The sequence below is a fragment of the Pleurodeles waltl genome, chromosome 10 (assembly GCF_031143425.1).
Source record: "Pleurodeles waltl isolate 20211129_DDA chromosome 10, aPleWal1.hap1.20221129, whole genome shotgun sequence".
Taxonomy (NCBI): Eukaryota; Metazoa; Chordata; class Amphibia; order Caudata; family Salamandridae; genus Pleurodeles; species Pleurodeles waltl.
In genome coordinates, this window is record NC_090449.1 from 578,871,029 (window position 1) to 578,884,027 (window position 12,999).

The following is a 12,999-nucleotide window of genomic DNA, read 5'->3' on the forward strand; positions in this document are numbered from 1 at the left end:
AAAGTGTAATTTCAAATCAACCAGAACTGTGGCCTCGCTAGGAAACTGCGTGAATAAAGAAAATGAAATTGAAACTGTCCAACGTAAAATGTATTGTATGAAATATAGAAAATATAGTAACAAATCAAGAAATAATCAAAGATATTGTGATACGATTTGCGATGCATAATATGATTGGTCTAGTGACATTATTTTTCATGCATCAACAGAAAAACATTATACTCTTCACACAGTTGTATAGAGAAAACTTGGGCAAGCCACAAAGTTCATATCGTGAGCCAATTTAGAGTCGAGTCAAATACCTGACTGACAAAATGGCCATGATCATGTGTGTCCCAGAAGAGACCCAATGAAGTCTGGTACTAGGGATTCGGATTTTATTGGTTGTCATAAATTTAATTTATTACAATTTGTGTCCAAAAAATGGGGAATAACGTGGACGTTCATGCCTTTTTTCTCAAATCCACGCATCCCGGTATTTAGTTGGCTTTCCCCTTACGTCTAAGCAGATTGGACCTATAAAAATGTACCTAAGGAAAATGGCAGCGGTGTGGATTTCTTTGCATCCAATAATATTTGAGTGTAATAAGCTCCACATTACATAAAATTCTAATTCAGGCACGAGCAAGGTTTTAGCCCATCAGAGAAAAATCACAAGCCCTGCCATCAAAAGACTTGTTGTGTTAATCAAACAGTGGAATGTTTGGAGAGTCTCGCAAATGACAAAATGTAGCTTGTGCTACAGAAATGTTACCTGCAAAAATATTCTAAGAAATCTGAAAATGTCACAAAATTTTTTCACCTCTGATATTCCTGTTCAGTACTTTGCATTCACAAAGAGGACATCAGGAAGGGCAGGTTTCTCACTCTAAAACTCCCATTTCATTATTGGTCTACAATTGGGTCAACTGTGATCCTACATTGCTCTAATATGCCCATTCAACCATTGGTTTTTAAGTAAAGGATTTAGCATTGGCGCTCATGGGTGTTGGTGGACGGCCCCAATTCTTTGGCATATGCAAAACCTTGCTGGATTGTGTGCAAGAGTCCAGGAAGTGTATTGTCTTCGTGTTTCACCCCCACTAATGCTGAAGTAGGTGCATAGATGCCTACCCAGCAAAATTCATTTTCTTAACAAACATTTCATGAATACTTGATTAGCACATCAACAAAACACCCAGCAGGAGGGATATAGATGGCATCTTTATGCAAGCATGCATTCATGAAAGTCCTACTGAGATAAGCTCCACTGACCCAGTATCATAATGGAATATTGAGTTTTGAATATTGTTCTAAAATAATATCATAGCAAAATTGTTGCTGACCAAAATATCAACATGGTAAGATTTACTTATATACACCTCCACATATATGTTTACAATTGACAATATACATATCTTCAAGGTAAGTATAGTAAATCTATGCTGTCTTTGCCAATTTGGCCTTCCTTCCATATGAATGTAGATAAGCCATTCCTACTTTGTGGAATGTCAATATGTGCCGTGGGGCAAAATTGCCAATTTGATCTTCCATATGAATGTAAATAAGCCAATCCTAGTTTGAGGAATGCCAATATGTGCTGTGGGGCAGAATTACCAATTTGATCTTTCATATGAATGTAAATAAGCCAATCCTAGTTTGAGGAATGCCAATATGTGCCGTGGGGCAGAAATTCAAGCCTTTTATGAGCAATGTGATTTCTTGTTCCGTCAATGTCTCAGATGACAAATTGATTACATTTAGTTCCTGGGTGCTGCTTTTCATTAGTTCTCCCTCTGTTTCACATTTCCTCTTATTCTAACTCCTGGTCTTTCCAGCATGCCTCACACGGATCAACACAAACAGTGGCATAAAGAGGCGACAAACAAATAAAAAGGCACCAAACTAAATATGCAAAAATTATGGATAAAATTAACAGAGTGATATTGTTATAAACGTAACATTATGACTGCATGAAACATTGTAATGAATCAGTGTTGCACTGGCTCGATCGTGAATAAAACTACAACTCCCAGCGGAAAGAACGCTTACATTTCAATAGAAATAAACAAGGAATATATTGTCAAGAAAACGAAAGATGCAAAAGGCATAGTCATTGCAAACACAAAATCCCTGAACAACGAGAAGTTAACTATCATCAATTGGCTCATGAAGAAGCCTAAGAATAAACGTATCCAGCTCACTCTAAAGAATAGATTTTGAACCTCTCTATGAATGGAATGTTTTTTAACTGTTGCACGAGCACTTTCATTTATTTAATTGCACTTTTCAACATGAATTTGCACAGTGCACTATTGGCACTTTTTTGAGCAACTACGGATCCCCCATTAAGTATAATATTGACTACAACTCCCAAGAGAATGGGAGAACAAAACAGACATTGAGATTGAGCTCTTTGGTGGGGGCATAAACAGTGTTGCAGGGCTCAGCAGGTTCACCCATGCTTGTTTTTCTGACTCAATTTTGCTTACTTTTACGATTCTGGACACCTTGCGTTTACTTGCCGTATTCTGTACTTTACTTAATAAACCTAGCATAAGAATCTCTGCCTGTGAGTGTGATTCTTGCTGTAATGTCAGTAACAACTGAGAGCATATTGCACTGGCGTGGCCCTGATGGAGCAATCACACCACCTGAAAATTAAGAGTGCCATATTCATCTAGACACACACCTACACACGCACACACAAACACACACACACCACACACAGCACAAGTCCTAAAAAAAAGAAGAGGGGGGTCTTATCAAGTTAGGCAGTCAAGTGACATCCTGGCATGTGCCATTACAGTGTGTGACATCACAGTGCATGACATTACATGTGGCATCACAGGAAGTGGCATTACAACTCATGACCTCACAAGAAGTGACATCACAAGATGTGACATCAGATCTTAAGACCTTATACATATGTTTAACAGGTCTATCATGAATACATTTGAGTGCATAACAATACTTAACAAATTAGATTTTGCATCAGGATTGCGCAAACAAAGTGATGCAACCTCAACACAAAATCTGGGCCACAACTTATACATTTATTTGATAAAACCCTGCCACAAAGAAATTAGCAACAAGGAGAAACCTGGCAGTAAATCTGTTCTGAATAATTGGTTGCAAAGTTTGCATTTTAAAGTATCTTATGGGGTTAATGCACCTGCTGCCCAGTAAATCTCAAGTAATAATAATAATGATAAAATAACTCCGGAGGTTTACATATTTCCTGGAGAAATCTGTGTTTTGTCCAGTCCCTTATGTAAATGGGTAAGTGGGTTACTGCTTTAACTTAGAGATCCACTTGTTACTTGCAATTCATAAATGGTAATTCTTCTAATATAGCACAGTAAGCTATGATGGACATGTGGCTCCTACACCTTTTAACCTTCACTGTCTTATGTGACACATTCTGTACTTCAGTTTTTACACATATGATTTATTGTCAGTGTATAATGTGTACATGTGATGTAAAGTGCTCAGACATCCTGCAGTGAGATAAGTAGCATTATAGCACTATAAAAGAAATAAAACAAAATAGTGGTACTTAAGTTGTTATTTGAGTAAATACTGGGACAGATCAACACATCTGACATTCTTACAGTGCATGCATATGTCCTATACACAGCGACTGAACAGTGTCAAAAGCTCCCCATAGCTTCCAACTGGGATGCTCCACCTAATGAGGCCTGATGGCCCCTTAACTTCGGTCTTTTGTTTTTGGCCCAGCTGGAATCTAATAAGTGTCTTCCCCTCCTGCATGTTGTTGCTCTGACCAAAAGAAGACAACATTCAGGTGCTATTGAATATGTGTATACTTATCACAAGAAACTATAACTTGTGCCCTAAGGTAACTATAACTCGGGCCCCCACCATGACCTGTTTTCTCTTCAAGAATTTTATTGCAAATGTTTCTGTTATATTATAAATGATGTCATAAAAGATGTGTTTACTGATGTAATATGTGGGGGTAAGTAGAAGTGCAGGGCGAGGGCGTGAGTTATAATTAACGTAGGACACAAGTTATAGTTTCTTGAGATAAGTATACACATATTCAATAGCACCTGCTCTATAAAGTCCCTGTAACCCTTGTTTTTTTATAAGTATGTGTGTGTGCGTGCTTGCTCGCATGTGTTTGTATGTGCAAGTGTGTATAAATCCACAATATTTTGTTTACTTTTATTTTTGGTGTGATATTTTTATGGAACTTTATAAGCATGGTGGATATTGTGGTATCCAAGCCTCTGTTCCAAAAACAACTATAAACTGATTAGAAGTTAGCAAACTTCATAAGACTATACATTCGCCATTTGAAGGAGACAGCTTTTTCAGATCATCTTTTCATCTGAATGCGATAGTTCTGTGCCAGTCTGAGAAAGGGGTATGAAGAAGTCAGGAGTCAGATCCCGGGGGGTGGAGGGGAGGGGTGGGGCGGGGCATTTCATTTCTGAAAGGTCGGATAGTGGCATAGGAAGAATGAAAGAATTGTAAAGTACAAGGGTAGTGTTTTGGATGTTCATCTCTGCTTAGGCTTGTCAATCAAAGGGGACCCGAACCAGACATTTGATTCAGATTTGATTCAAGCCAGCCCCGATCACCCATCTTTATCATACAGAAATTTTGTAAAATGTTATAAATACAGTGTGCTGGCACAAGAAGTGGGAGTTCGAAAGTTAGGTGAAAAGCAAAGGAATTATCAAACCTCAGTTGCAAAGTATTGCAGGGACGGTCTCACAAACTGTGTGCGCCTTTGAAAACAAAAATGGTCTGCACCTCAATTTACACACTTAAGCCACCACTCATGACATCTTTGATAACATCATTGATAATATCAATGTAACATTTGCAGTGACATTTTTTGGTTACCTATATTTTGGTGTGATATTTTTGTGGAACTATAAGCATAGTGGATATTCTGGCATCCTCAGTTGCAAAATATTGCAGGGAGTGTCTCACGAACTGTTTGCGCCTTTGAAAACAAAAATAGTTTGCACCTCCATTTGCACGCATAAGCCACATTTCTTTGACGTATATTGCTAATCATCTGGTTGGGCACGTCTGTTGTGATTACAGCAAAATTACACTTTTTATCAGTTAGTGAGAATTTAATGAACAAAGGTTTTGCAGGATCATTTTCAGCATGAAAAATACCAATGTGCCAACGTGCTATACCAATGTCCATGAGCACAACAACAATCATAATTTTATTGGGCTAACATATTCTCAAAACAAAAAAAAATCAACAAATTGGATTTACTACTAAAAACACAATGCACATTGCACTAACCACAGCAAATAATGTGAGGCGTATAACTCACAGAAACGTGGATGCATGTATGGAAATGGAGGTACAAACGTGAGCAAACTATTTTTTGCCCAAGCACACGTTGTTCAAGTTAAGGCCCCAGACTGCGTTTGCATTAAGAAATCAGTGCTCGAATTGCATAGTAATGAAAAAGGTCTTCCAAACTGAATAACATACCCCAAAGTGTTTAACACGGCCTAGAATATAATCATTTTGTACTATCTTCTTTATTAACAATGGCATATTGTATGGCTTTATATTTTTTCCACATTTTCGTAAGACAAACATATTTAAGAACTTTTTGCATGGTGCAATGTCCGTCTAGATTTCAACAAACAGACAATGACAAAAATTTGCACAAACCCATTTTGTCCTATCTCTCCTGCGATACTGAATCCAATTATTTCTTAACTGGCTTTCTGAAGTTTTATCAAATAATGAGATAGATAACATTTGCACAGCAGAGGGCACGTAAATGCCCTTTCTGGCATTCACCGCCAAGCAGGAAAATGCGAATTGCTTCATTAAAAGCATTCTGTGTACGAGTAAAGCAGCGGTGGCAGAGGCAACGCCAGCCTTTGAGGTCATTAGTGAGCACTAGGAACCGAGTCCTTTTCAACACAATGCCTCATTTTAAAAATCCACACAATATTTCTCACCTCCCCTAGCAGTCTTAGGAATCAATATCCTGCGCGCATTATTTATTTGTCTTTTATTTCGGCAGAAGATTGATTTTCTCTTTTCCTGCGGACTAAAAATAAAATAAAACAAAGTAGACGGTGGAAAAGCTGCATAGCGGATCTATGTGTTGCTACGTACAAGCAGCTCATTAGCTGCCATGGTTTTGGACAGGTTTTAACTTTGGCGTGTAACAGTTCTTGTTTATTGCAATAATAACATGAACAGAAATTTGGCTGGAATTAAGGAAAAATAAACCAGTATCCGCGGTTACACTTCTGCATGGATGCAGATTTTCAAAGAAATTCGATTCACAAACATCCCCAGTTGCATGTCTGTAAAGTTAAACCATTTGCTAGTTACCAAGCATACTCCGGAGAATCTCCTGCAGTATTTTTGGATGTGTTGTCATCTCTTTGATAAGGAATTAAGCACATGTTATCATTTCAGTGTCTGGCAAGATGGTGTGGCTGCGTAATGGCATGTTTGTTTCTACCATTTTTTCAGTGGGAAGAATATTTTTCTCTGAAGAGAAACCTCTTGTCCTTGATCCCACAAAGTCGTGAAGTGTTCCATTTCCCCTTTCTCCCTGGAAAGGGATTTACTTCAGCTCTCGACTGTAGTAAATTTCGGACCATTTACAGCTAGAAAACGGATGAAAGAGAAGATTGTAACTCGCCACAAACTGATGTGTGTGGGCCTTGGCAAATTTCAACTCCTAGCACACATTGAAATGCTAATTTCTCACTCCTTGGGTGGATATGCTCATGTGATATGTTACGTGGTATGCAGTATTAATTCACGAGAGCCAAGGATTTTAGGAGTTCATGTTATATTTTTGTGAAAATCTTGCACTCATAAATCCTGCCATTTACTCTTGTACACTATATTTCAAACATAACTGGATTTGTGAGTTGGCCCCATTGAGTGCCAGCTGTAGGTCACAGACACTACAAAGAAAGTTAAACATAATTAAAATGTAAAGTAGGAAAGGGCTTGGCGCCATAAAATTGCTCCATGAGATCAATCTAGAAAAATATTGCATAAAAATATGACATAAAAAGGATCATATTGAAAATTTACATTTCGAGAGCTCTAAAGAGATAGAAAAAAATGTCAAAACGTTTAATGGGAGAATGGTTTTCAATTAGCCTGTGCTTCTTACAGAGGCATGTAAAATACAAAAAAAAATTGACAGGTTAGGCAGCTTTTAATTATTGTAAAAAATCTGTGGCAAAAGGCATTAAATGAGGGAAGGCAAATCTAATTTAATTTTCACAGGGAGAAGGCTATAGTGAGTTTGTGGCAAGACAATTAGTTGATTTCTGAAGGTAAATAGAGATATGTATAACACCAATTTCAATACTTATCAATACCAATACTTATCATTACAAATAATGTAATAAAGAGCCTAATAAATACAACGTCAAGTTTGTGGCAACCCTGAAATACGTGTTTACAAAACCATGAAGAATTGTGCTTTTTTTTAATTGTGATTAGGAAATTGAATCTTTATGTTCCAAAGTATCTTGGATACCAAAATATAAAAATCAGAAATGTCATTATACATTTTCATTGATTCAAAATAAGCTGCGATGATGCCGGTAATCAAAATGGGGAGATTCACATGCTAGTAGAAGTTATTCTAGAGAACATTGCTTCTTTTGGGCCTTCTTCAGGCAGGAGGATTAATATGAAAAACAATGGGCATTTGTAGTCCAACAACAGGCACCTTTCTTCATATTATCTTATCTTATCCTATCTCATCTCATCTTATCTTATCTTATTAATTTAGTTAATTAATTTAAGTGCACTCCATAAAATCCATTGATTCTAGGCAGAACAGAACTAAAAAATGGTGGTTCATGATCCAGTTATCTCACAGATCATGACATTGTGACACTCAGTGGTTTAAATCTTGCACAAAAATGTTTTTTACTACCTTTCTCAGTCTCAGAAGGGCGAACAGCTGTTTCATATGTCCCAGCAGTAAGTCCCAGGTTTAGGGACAAATGAAGAACGTCTATGTTACCTTCTCCAATGGAGATTGGTTCTTGAAGCTCTCTGTAACAGTTGTTTTCCTGAATAAAACCCTCTTTGTAGAAGATAACATGACAATTTTCCCTTAAATACACAGGAACAGGGGCTCGTCTTTTGTGCTATTTAAACATCATGTATGGTATTTTAGAAAAGGATCAATGGCACAATATAGTGGGAAACAATATATATGTGTTAAGAATATTGTTTACCAGAAATTATAGTGTTCCTATATGTATAAAGTTAAGTACACAGATTTCAGAAAAAATATTGTTGACACTGATATATTTCAAATTGATACAAAAATATTGACTTGCAGAAATTGAGTTTAGAGTAGTAAGTGTTATATATTTGAATATATTAATTTAATGTATTGTAAATTAAATAAATTCCACTAATATTTAGTACTATATATAAATATATACTGACATAAACACACACATATTTATATATGTGTTTGTGTTTCTATAAATATATGTGTATATGTATATATTGTCAGACATTGGCTGTCTAGTTGGTAGAGGTATGCACCCTGTAAAAGTAGGGAACACAATTCTAGTCAGGGTATGCCAGATACACCTCTAAGCAAGGAGCAAACAGGATACTGAACAATCAGTCAGTTCTCCCTCTCAGTGGGGCTGGAAGGTTACTCTGGGAGGATAAAAAAAACTCACTACCACCCACAACGGTACGCCAGGGATACACCCTCCTGATTACTTACACAACAGCAAAAAAGTATCCCTACACCTACCAGCTGGTCTAAGTATTGATCACTATTCAGGATTAACCATTGTTATCCCTTCACAAGAAAAATATTTTTTCTTGTTTACTGGCCCTCACCAACTCTAGTAGTGGCATGCTTCATCATCAGGTCCACCTAAGCTCCTAAAGTCCATAGTGGTCTCAACTGAGTTGCGAGGCACTATTGAAGATCCTACCAGGGTCTAAAGACAAAAGTACATTACTGGTCGCCAAGCTATCCCTTTATTCACAGTGGCAGTAGGTATGATTAAAATCAAAATAAGGGAAAACTCCAGGTATTTTATGGTCCTATGACCCTATTCTAAATATGTCTATTTCATGTGTCAACATGTTTCAGCCCCTGCGCAGGCCATACAGGTCCAGGGCTTTCATCAGGACAGATATATAACGTGTCCCTGGCTGGTAGTCAAACAACTAACATGCATAATATAATGTGATGTTGCATGCAAGGCGTGATACCTTATCTTGCCTGTCACTAGAAAATGGAGCACATTTGTGGTCCCCTTTTGGGTAACCACTTTGCCTCTCCAGAGGAGTAGGAAACGTGCCCCTGTAGTAACACATTCATTAAGGGGACTGCAGCGTAGATAATACCTGCAATTCCTCTCATCCTAGGCTCACCACCACTAGTGTGTAAGTCAGATACACACCATATATTACCCTGTGCTCTCCCTGCGGTAGATAGGCACAAAGCAGTCAAGCTTGGCTTAAGAAGCAATGTGTAAAGTATTTGTGCAACACTTACATTTCAGTAACACAGTGAAAACACCATAAAAAAAACTCCACACCATATTAGAAAAATAAGGAATATTGTTATTAGTAAAACAAGACCAAACCAACACAAGTCTAATAAGTAGAACTTGTAATATGAACTTTTAAAGATTAAACTGCAATAGAGTGCTCAGAAATCAATAGCACTAAAATGTTACTTGAGGCTGTGCTAGACCAGGGTAAATCCAAAGTTCAGGCCAACCACAATGGATGGTAGGCCGACCACATGACCTGCGCAGGGCCATTAAAAAGTACCTTGGATGGAGTGTGGTGTTGATGCGAGGAGGTGAGGCAAATACAATGCATCAGTTCCAGTCTGTGCAGTCCAGGAGGTGCGTTATCATTGAGTTGCGCATTCGCTGAAGCGGTGTCCTTGAGGTGCGGTGTCCAACGCTTTGTGATGAAGGCGATGCATCATTGTTAAGCTGCATAGCTGGCAATGCATTGATCGTGAGCTGTGCAGTCAGGGATGCGAAGTACTCATCCTCAGTGGCAATGTGTTTGTGTTGAGGCACGATGCAGTAGTTCAGATTCGTGCAACAGTTGTGATGTGTCAACGTTTGCAGGAAAATAGCTGCAGAGTCCCCTTTCAAGGCCCAGGACTAGATGGGCATCTCATGGCAGGACAGGACTCACACTTGGCACAGCCCAGCAGCTGAGCAGGGTTGTAGGAAGTTTTTGATGGCCCTGAGACTTTAGAGCAGGAGGCAAGCCAACAAGCCCTTGCTGTCACTTACGTTCTTCAGAGGATGTAGAGAGGCTAGTCCAGTCCTTTTCACTTTCAGGCAAGAAGCAGCAGGCAGCAGGCCAACACAGCGAAGCAGTTCAGCAGAGTGGTAGTCCCTCCTGGCAACACAGCAGTCCTTCATCCTGGCAGAATGTCCTCAGATCCAGAAGTGTTCTGATTTGATGGGGTTTGAGGTCCAGTACGTATACCCACTTGAGCCTTTAAAGTGGGGGAGACTTTCAGGAGAAGACTTTGAAGTGCACAAGATCCCTGTCCTTCCTTCCCCAGCCTCAGACAATCTACAGGGGGTTATGCAGCTCTTTGTGTGAGGACAGGCACAACCCTCTTCAGATGTAGATTTCAGCTCCTCCCTCCCATCTAGCTCAGGAAGACCCATCAACCCGATGATTGGCCATCAGGATTTAAATATCACACCCCAGCTCCCTTTGTATGTGATTGTCTAGAGGGAGTGTATAAAGCCCAGCTGTCATCTACCCCAACCGTGTATTCAGAGGCAGGCAGAGGCACAGAATGGTTAAAGCAAGAAAATGCCAACTTTCTAAAAATGGCATTTTCAGACTTACAATTTAAAATCAGATGTCACCATAAGTTGTGATTTTAAATTGTGAGTCTAGGGACAGCAAATTCCTTATGTCTATTTTTCACCCATTTTGAAGTTAAAAGATAATTTAAGGTAATCCCAATTTTACCCTATGGGAGAGATGGGCCTTGCAGTAGTGAAACATTAATTTAAGAGTTTTTCACTATCTGGACATCTTAAACTTAAACTACATATCCAGCTTTTTAAAAACACTGCACCCTTCCCTTTGGGCTAACCAGGGCCTACCTTCTATGCCACTTACATGTAATTAAAAAGGAAGGTTTGGGCCTGGCAAGTGGGTACACTTGTCATGTCAAAATGGCAGTTTATAACTGCACACACAGGCCCTCTGCAGTGGCAGGCTGGAGACAAGTTTGAAGGGCTACTGTAGTGGGTGACACAATCAGTGCTGCAGGCCAACTAGTAACATTTACTAAACAGGCCCTGGGCACATATTGTGCACTTTACTAGGGACTTACAAGTAAGTTAAATATGCCAATTTAGAGAAGTCAATGTTACCATGTTTAGAGTACAGAGAACCTGCACTTTAGCACTGGTCAGCAGTGGTAAAGTGTCCAGAATCCTAAAGGTAAGCAAAATTGAGTCAGAAAAGCAAGCGGAAAAAGGAAAATCCATCAGAAGTGTAGACTGGGAAAAGAAAGAGGCAGGAGGTCGAATGAAGATGAGATAGCCTAGTTAATCTACAGCCTAGCAGTAAGCAGTGCCTTCTGCAAATTCGAAGGAAAATGTTTGGGCACTGCATTTATATTTTTTACAAATTAAGGCAGAGTTTTAAGAGGGCCTAGTGCCTCTTTGTGTCACATTAGCATCATTTGTTTTTTACGCTAATGTGGCCCAACGAGTCCAAAATCACTGCACCAGATTTACAAAGTGGCGCAATGCATGCTTTGTGCCACTTTGTGAACCTATTGCACCAAATTATGCCTGCACCAGGCATTTTGTATGCAAGGGGGTGTACCCCCAATAGGGGGGGCTGAAAAAATGGTGCAAAGAAATTGAAAAGATTTCTTTGCGCCATTGTTGTTTGCATTTTTAACAGCTGCTCAGAGCAGGCATCAAAAGGGGGGCACACCATTGGTTGCATGGGCCCCTAGGTACTGATCAGGGTTAGCGCCAACATTTTGGCGCTAATCCTGAACAGTACATCAATAGCATCAAAAATGTTGATGCTATTGCCCCCTACCCATATTTGAAATATGGCAAACACATGGTGGCGGTAAGGTGGTGCCTAAGGGTGGACGAAAAGTTGGCCTGCACTGCACCACTTTTCTTAAATCTGCCCCTAAGTACTGCATACTCCTGCCCACAACCCACACACCTAGACACATACTGACACATGCGTGCACACACACAAACACACACTATTACACACTTGTTTCTGTAGTAAAATATCAAGAGTATCACAGCAGCTCCCCTCCCCCATGCACAACTCACATTGTCCAAGATTTAAAAAGCACTACCACCACATTAGAGTATTACGCTAATGTGGTGTTAAGCTTCAAAAGTCCCCACACCATATTTACAAAGTGGCGTAATGCATGCATTCCGTTACTTTGTAACCCTCTGCACCACATTACGCATGTGCCATGCAATATGTGTGAAAAGGGGGCGTTCCCCTGTTAGGGGAACTGCAAAATTATTTTGTGTTGCTACTTTTGACACCTGCTCAGAGCAGGCGTTGCAAGGGGGCACACCATTGGTTACAATGAGCCCCTATGTACTGTTTAGGGTTAGCACCAAAACTTTGGCGTTAACCCTGAACAGAACATCAATTTTGTTAAAAAATGTGATGCTATTGCCCCCTATCCTGTGTCATGGTGTGACGTATTTTAAATACAGTGGTAGGAGGGCACTAAGGAGCGCAGGAAAAGAGGCACTACTTTTCCTAAATCTGCCCCATTGTTCCATATAAAGTACTACAGTTTCTAAACGTTCAGGCTACAACAAAGCGTTACTTAAAGAAGTGCTTTGCTATCCTTTCGAGCTGGGTCCACACTGCACCAAATACCTAAAATAAATAAATTACTTAAAAAAACTATTACAAATTAAATCTGCATTTGTAGAAGAAGTCTGCACTCTCCAGAGTATTGTTGTGACCCAGTACCC

At 39.3% G+C, this 12,999-nt stretch overlaps 1 protein-coding gene across 4 annotated transcripts in view; it reads right to left on the bottom strand.

Annotated features, from left to right (window-relative positions):
• ADCYAP1R1 (ADCYAP receptor type I) overlaps nucleotides 1–12,999 on the bottom strand; it is an 813,459-nt gene that overhangs the window by 612,780 nt on the left and 187,680 nt on the right. The window lies entirely within an intron of this gene.